This window comes from Elephantulus edwardii, unplaced genomic scaffold (assembly GCF_000299155.1).
Source record: "Elephantulus edwardii isolate Elephantulus edwardi_28Jun2011 unplaced genomic scaffold, EleEdw1.0 scaffold00047, whole genome shotgun sequence".
In the NCBI taxonomy this organism is placed as follows: domain Eukaryota; kingdom Metazoa; phylum Chordata; class Mammalia; order Macroscelidea; family Macroscelididae; genus Elephantulus; species Elephantulus edwardii.
The window spans coordinates 15,199,209-15,206,380 of record NW_006399797.1 but is presented as its reverse complement, the minus strand read 5'-3'; the positions used below and the strand labels follow the sequence as shown (position 1 = coordinate 15,206,380).

Genomic DNA, 7,172 nt, shown 5'->3' with positions numbered 1-7,172 from the left:
TGTTCTGTAGTTTCCACACTCAGTTGGGTCACCCTTCTTTGGGATGGGAACAAATATTGACCTCTTCCAGTCAGTTGGCCAAGTGGTTTTTCTCCAGATTTCTTGGCACAACTTGGTGAGCACATCCACGGCAGCATCTGTTATCTGAAGTACTTCAACTGGTATACCATCTATTCCTGGGGCCTTATATTTTTGCTATTTCCTTCAAAGCAGCTTGAACTTCTGCCTCCATCACCATAGGCTCTGGCTCAAATGCCATTTCATTAAATTCTTCTGTATCTGCCAATTCTTTTCGATACAATGACTCAGTATATTCCTTCCATCTTCTTTTGATACTTCCTGGATCATTGAACATTCTGCTTAAAGCATCCTTGATTGTAGCAACTCGAGGTTTGAATTTGCTCTTCAGTTCCTTGAGCTTAAGAATGGATGCTAGTAACTGAAATCCTGGTAGTCTGAGTCCACCAGAAGCACCTGGAAAGAAAGGCCTGGTGATCTGTTTCATAAATACCAGCCAAAGAAAATCCCAAGGTGCACAATTTACTCAAAACACATGGTGGTGCCATGACATGGAGCTGATCTGATGATAGCACCTAGTCCAACATGCTAGTTCAAGACACTCTGTGTAAGGTCTACTTTAAAATAGCCTTAAGATTTAGGTGCAGAAATGAGGTCTTTTTTTAAATACACAACTTCCCTTTAATTATCTCCCCAAATGAAGAGATTAGTCATTTTAAGACTTGTGCACAATTTTATCTTTAAACACGGTTTTTAACTTTTTGCAGAATTACAGCTCAGGAGACCAAAGTAAATAAAAAGGTTATTTTAATTTTGTAACAATATTTGTATATAAAGTTATTTTAAGTCTAAGATTATCTTGAAAAACAAAACCATTTTAATAGCTAATGAAAATGATGGATTTATGGTTGAATGTTATAAAGAAATTCTGTATTTTAAGGAGGAAAGGGACATCATAAAGGTCAGTGAGAGGAAGACCCTTAACAAGACGGAACTGTTAGTGACTGGCAATTAGTTCAAAAGTGCTGGAGATCATGAAGATGGTACAGGGCAGGATACAGTTCTTAGGGCTGTTATGAGTATAGATGACTCAATGTCACTTAACAACATAACAAAATAAATAACGAGTAACAGATATTTTCAGAGATTTCCTTAACCAAATAAAGTTAAACAATAATAAAGCCAGTAGACTCGTTTGACTCATATCTAGGGAAAGGGGAAAAAATTGTCTTATTAGACTTTGAGTACTGTGAACTACATGACTCCCCTAGTCACAGTTTAACTGCCAACAAATGACTAAGAAAGATCATGCAAATATGAGGTGCCTGTGTTCCACCAACAGGATTACTGGATAGCTTAATAAAGTACATGACACAGTGTATGAAACCCTAACAGGGAGACTGGTCATTTGCAATCCCAAGTATGGAAAGGAAATGTGTCTTTTAGATTTGAGATCTCTATGCTAAAATCTCTTCAATCCAAGAGAAAAAGAGCAGTGTCATTGGAGATAGTGAGAAGTAAAAGCATAAAGAACAGAACCAAGAGTCTAGCATAATACAGAGTAGTGGGCTTCCTGGTCCAGAGAGCAAGGAAACTGAATGCCTTTGGGCAGGAGTCTTGTTGGCAGAATGAGGTATGCTGGGGGTACTTATCAGCAGTGCTAAAAGAGCTTAAATGAAAGCAGAGAGTACCAGATGAATGCCTATCTGTGTTTCATTAACTATGCAAAGGCATTTAACTGTGTGGATCATACTAAACTGTGGAATGGAGATCTCAGAACACTTGATTGTCCTCAAGGGAAACCTATACTTGGACCAGAAGACAATCCTAATAACAGAGCAAGAAAACACAACAAGGTTCAAAATCAGAAAAGGTGTACACCAGGAATACATCCTATCTCCATACCTTTTCAATCTATATGTGAAACAGATAATCTGGGAGGCTGATCTCTGTATAAGGAGGAATGTGTCATCAGGATGGGAGAAGACAACAACTTGTGTTATGCAAATGACACAACCTTCCCTGCCAAACTCAGGAGTACCTGAGGCATTTGCTGCAGAATATCAAGGACTGGAGCCTTCAATATGGACTGAAGTTCAACATCAAGAAAACAAGATTCTCCCCACTGGGCCAATTGGCAGCTGGATGGTGAAGACATTTAAATTGTTAACAGCTTCAGTTTATATGGCTCAACAATCAACAATCTTGGTACCAGCAGCCAGGAAATAGAAAGAAAAATTCCATTTGGAAAATCTGCTGTAAGGGACTTCTTCAGAGTACTGAAGAGCAATGATGTCAGTCTAGAGACTAAGGTGCTGCTGGTCCAGGCCAGGATCTTTTGCAATTACTTGCTATGCATCAGAAAGCTGGACAATGACTAAGGATGACAGTAGAAGAATTGAGGTGTGCTAGAGAAAACTACTGAATCTATCATGTATTAGGAGAACAAACAGATTGCTCCTGGAGAGGGTGAAACCAGGCTGCTCCTTGGAGCAAACTATTATAATGGAATGTACAGAGTACTGGGCCAATAGGCAACATTATGCTAGAAGGAGAAATGACTGAAGTTGTCAATGATTTAATCTTGATTGGGTTAACAATCAAAACCCTTGGTATCAGCAGTCAGGAGATGTACTGCATTGGGAAAGTGTGCTGGGCTCTACCTCTAATACTATACATCTCAACATCAAGACAACAATAACAGTTTGCTTTGTTTTCTCAAGATGCCCTTTGAAATCTTTTGTTCAGCTCTTGTTTTCCCTTTGTTTTGGCTTTTTGACACGCTAGTGCAATTTTTAAGAGTCTCTTCTGACATCCATTTTAATTTTTCTTTCTCCTCCGTCTTTGTAATGACCTTTTGATTTCTTTATGGATGTGTGCTGTAAGGGAATGTTTCCAAAATACTGAAAAGTAATTATGTTAGTCTGATGACCAAAGTGCACCTGATTCTGGCCAAGGTCTTTTCAATCACTTGCTATTCATCTGAGAGCTGAACAATGAATAAGGGTGACAGAAAAAAAATAGAAGCCTGAGTTGTGTTGGAGAAGAGTACTGATTATCCCATGAATGGACTACCAAAAGAAGAAATAGATATGCATGTCTTAGAAAAGTGCACCCAGAGTGCTCCTTGGAGCCAAAGATGACAAAGCTTTGTTTCATATACTTTGAACATGCTAGGGAGACTACTGCTTAGAAAGGGACATGCTTGAGATTACTGTACCACAGAGACTGCAGCAGTGGGTAATGAGTGCCAGAGATGACAAGGATGGCAAATGATAGGAGAGAGTTTAGGTCTGTTGTTCATAGGTTTGCTAATAGTAATATTTTCTAGCACCTAACAACAACAACAACAATAGCAACAATAACAACACAACCAATAAGAGTATGTCCTGGAGCAGTAAGAGTATTCAGACCAACAGTTACTAAGTCCCAGCGGCATATGTGCTTACAAACAGGTTTTTGGTTCCCCCCCTCCCTTTTATTGGGAAAAACATATTGGGAGTACAAGGAGGTGAGGGTTGGGGGCAGAAGGGTGAGGATGGGCCAGGTTGCAGTTGCAGAGCTGCAGTTTGGTCAGTGGGGGGAGCAGGTGAAGGAAATGATGAGGGTCCAGTGGGGACCAGATGCTACAGAGGAATGACAAGCATTTTCCAATTGTAATTAAACCAACTGTCTTATTGATTTGGGAATTGGATGCCGACTCTCTGGCTTCTTCATGCTGAACAGGGGCGTAGATGTAAAGGGGGTAAGGGAGGGTGGTCTTGGGTTAAAGCTGCTTGCCTTCTTGCTCTGTTAGAAGATATTTTCCTGTCATTTGCTCCCCTCTGGACTGCAAAGTGTTTTCCCAGTTGGGTCCAGTGGGGATAGCTGGTTGAACACAGTTTTTTGAGGCGTATGCTCTTAACCTTATAATTTGATTCTTTAAACCCCATTGTTGAATGTAAAATAGTAGGATCAAATGTTTGAAAAGTAACAGATAAACATTTTATTTCATGAAAATGTCATGTCAAGAGGCTATTATGTTAGGTCTCATCATTTTTATTTCAATTCTCAATTATCCCACGTAATACAGAAGTGTCCCAAGGTTTGTTTGGGTTTTTTTTAAATAGTCAGCATCTCATTTTACTTAACCATCTGAAAAAACCTGGGTTGGGTTTTTATCCTCTCTTCTGTTTAAGTCTTGCAAAATGAGTGGGAAGTAAAAGACAGATTTGCTGATCATTCTCTCAGTATGTGTGATTATATGTCTCCATAGGGACATGTATATCTATATCTATAGGTGTGTATGCTTTATAGCCACTACAGCTTCATTTTAATGAATATGTATATATAAAGCCCTACTATTTAAACAATTCCAAAACCTGAATTAAATATCCTCGAACCTAACAGTCTCTTTTCTTAAGCTTGCCTGCCTCTCGTCCTCTCTCCCTTAAGGCTGTTTGTTCCTTGGGCTCCAGCATTCATACCATACATGAGCCAAGAATTGAGATTAGTCCCTTGATGTCCTGCCTCTGGCCAGTTCATAACTCCGAAGGCCTAGCTAGGGAACTTCTCTAGGGAGGTATGTGCAGATGAGTCCTGGTGTTTCTCTTCAGAGTTGTTCAACCTGACTTGTAGGTAGATACCTCTTCTTGAGGCTCAGGTGTTGGGATGCTGCTCCCTGCTGCAACCTCAGAGATTTGAAGCTGAACACTCTGGGTTTTTGGGGAGTCAGCTGGGGTAACCTCACTGTTAACTTCCTCGTCTTCCATCTTCACTGGCTCACTAGGCTCCGAAAAATCTTGAGAGATTCTAACTCACAGCAATCCTTCAGAGCAGAGCAGAACAGCCCCATAGGGTTTTCAAGGCACAATTGTTCCATGGAGAAGCTGATCTTTCTTTAGGTTAGCATTTACCCAGTGAGCCAACAGGGTTCCTGCCATAACCAGATAGTCATAGTCAAAAGTTTTCCAAAACACTGGTAACTCAAGCAATTTCTGTCTACCTTGTTATTTGGTTACCCCTTACATCCTATCTAAAATTCTGTGATCTTAAATTATACAGAAAGGGCTAAGTAAAAATACTTAACTACTGGTTCTTTAAGTCAAGTGACATTAGTTCTCCCCCAGAACCTTTCTGGGAGAAAAGATATTTGCTTTCTCCGCCCCCACCTTAGAAAGTAGTATTTTAGTATCTATACAGGATTACTGTGTTCTTTTTCACTGCCAAATAAAATTAACTAATTTATACATCGGAAGGACTTAATACCAATCTGTTGGACAAAACAACAGAACTTGGGAACTCCCGAGCAGATTTAAAAATTATTTTTGGAGTAAAAAAATAATGAAGTTCAAACACTACTTTTCATATATATGTATATATGAATCCTAAAAAACCCACAAAACCAAATTCCTAGTGAAAGAAAAAAAACAAAAAACACAACCAACCCCAATACAAACCCCAAAATAAAAACAAATCCAAAACCCCCACACCAAAACACACAACACAGAAAGCTGTTAAAATTAATGTATTAATATTGATTATCATATTTACTTTCTTAGCTATCTGCATTTCTCTTACTAAGGAAAATTGGAAAGTATTTCCAATCTTACTGACACCTACTTCGTTGAGAAAGGTCTGTTTCTGTGAATGCAATTTCTAAATTTAGTCAAGTGTAGAATTTCTAGACAATCAAACTATTTGTATAATTTATTCTGCCATATTTAACTCCTTAAAAATAGAAAAAAGCCTCTCCTTGAGCTTTAACGACACACAAACATTGAGGACTCTCCTTCATAAGGTTGCTATGAGTTGCCCGTGACTCGAAGGCACTTAACAACAATAACATCAAGATAGAGAGAAATCCCTTGGCCCAGTGGACAGAAAGCGATGTTACCAAGCCAAAGGTGGGTGACTTTTAATCTGTGGCCTGCGGGCCTGTCTTTTATTGTGATTTTTGTTTTTTATTTTTCAAAGACAGAAAAGGATAGAACTTTATTAAATTTATAGAAAGTACTTTTTTTTTTAAAATGTCAATGAACATCCACAGAGATTTTGGAATTCCATTCATTTATTTTATTGTTGCACTTTTCTCCCAGCTCCCCCCCACCCCACTTCACTCCTCTCCTTGAAAAGCGAAAACTCCTTCATTGGTACACAATTCCCCCCACCCCGCACACCCCCCAAACCCACCCCCACCCCAAATATAATCCACTCTGCGACCCTCATTCCGTACTCTTATGATAAACATAATGCCCTAAAATAGAATACTTTTAAACTATTCTCTCCCTCATAGACTTCAGTGCAGTAAACATAATTTATCCAGTTTTTCTCAGTCTTATTATTTTTGTTCAAACATTCCTCTACGTCGTATAGCCTGGTGTGTCCACTTGCCTTAAAGCAGTAACTTGTGGTTGCTGTGAGGCTGAACACTGTGACACTGATGTGTCAAATGCATCAACGGGTGGCTACCCAATGTGGACAGAGAGTGGGGTGGAGCTCCCAGATTAAAACAAACTTGGAAGGAGGAGTGGCATCCACTTCTATAATAGCTTGCCTCCGAAAACCCTATGAACCTGGAGAAAGGATGAAAGACACAGGCATTGAGGACTCTCCTTCATAGGATCGCTCTGAGTCGCCTGCAACTCGACGGCACTTAACAAAAACAAGAAGTCACTGAAACAGTGGTCGATATGCAATTTAAGGTCGTATTTTCCTGGCTTGATTACTATTACACTGCAATTATATTCCCCAAAGCATGTACTATATTGTAACAATTTATCAGTATTTTGACAAATGCAGAAGAATCAGTTTCTTAATATATTTCTCAGCTGAAGTTTGATTCACATTAAGAGATTCACCTTCTTCCTCCAAAAAATGAAGAGACAAAAAAGGTTTCAAAAGTGGGAAAGAATAAATAATGTGAGTTCAATATTATTTTAACTGCTTCTATGGGTCTTGGCTGAAAGCACCACATCCTTTCAATCTGTATGTGGAACAGATAATTCAGAAGGCTGGGTTCTAGGAGGAGGAGTGTTGGGATCAGGATTGGAGGAGACTTATTAAAAACCTGAGTTGTGCTGATGACACAACCTTACTTGCTGAAACGGAAGAGAATCTGAAGCACTTGCTACAGAAAGTCAAGGAATGCAGCCTTCAATATGGATTGAAGCTCA

The 7,172-nt window shown here is 39.2% G+C and overlaps 1 protein-coding gene across 1 annotated transcript in view; it reads right to left on the bottom strand.

Moving 5' to 3' along the window:
* Nucleotides 1–6,223, bottom strand: part of RAP1B (RAP1B, member of RAS oncogene family) — a 26,637-nt gene extending 20,414 nt beyond the window's left edge. The window contains exon 1 of the mRNA XM_006886074.1: nt 6,212–6,223. The gene's annotated coding sequence lies outside the window, so the exon portion shown is untranslated. The remainder of the gene's footprint in view (nt 1–6,211) is intronic.
* Between the last annotated feature and the right edge of the window lie 949 nt (nt 6,224–7,172).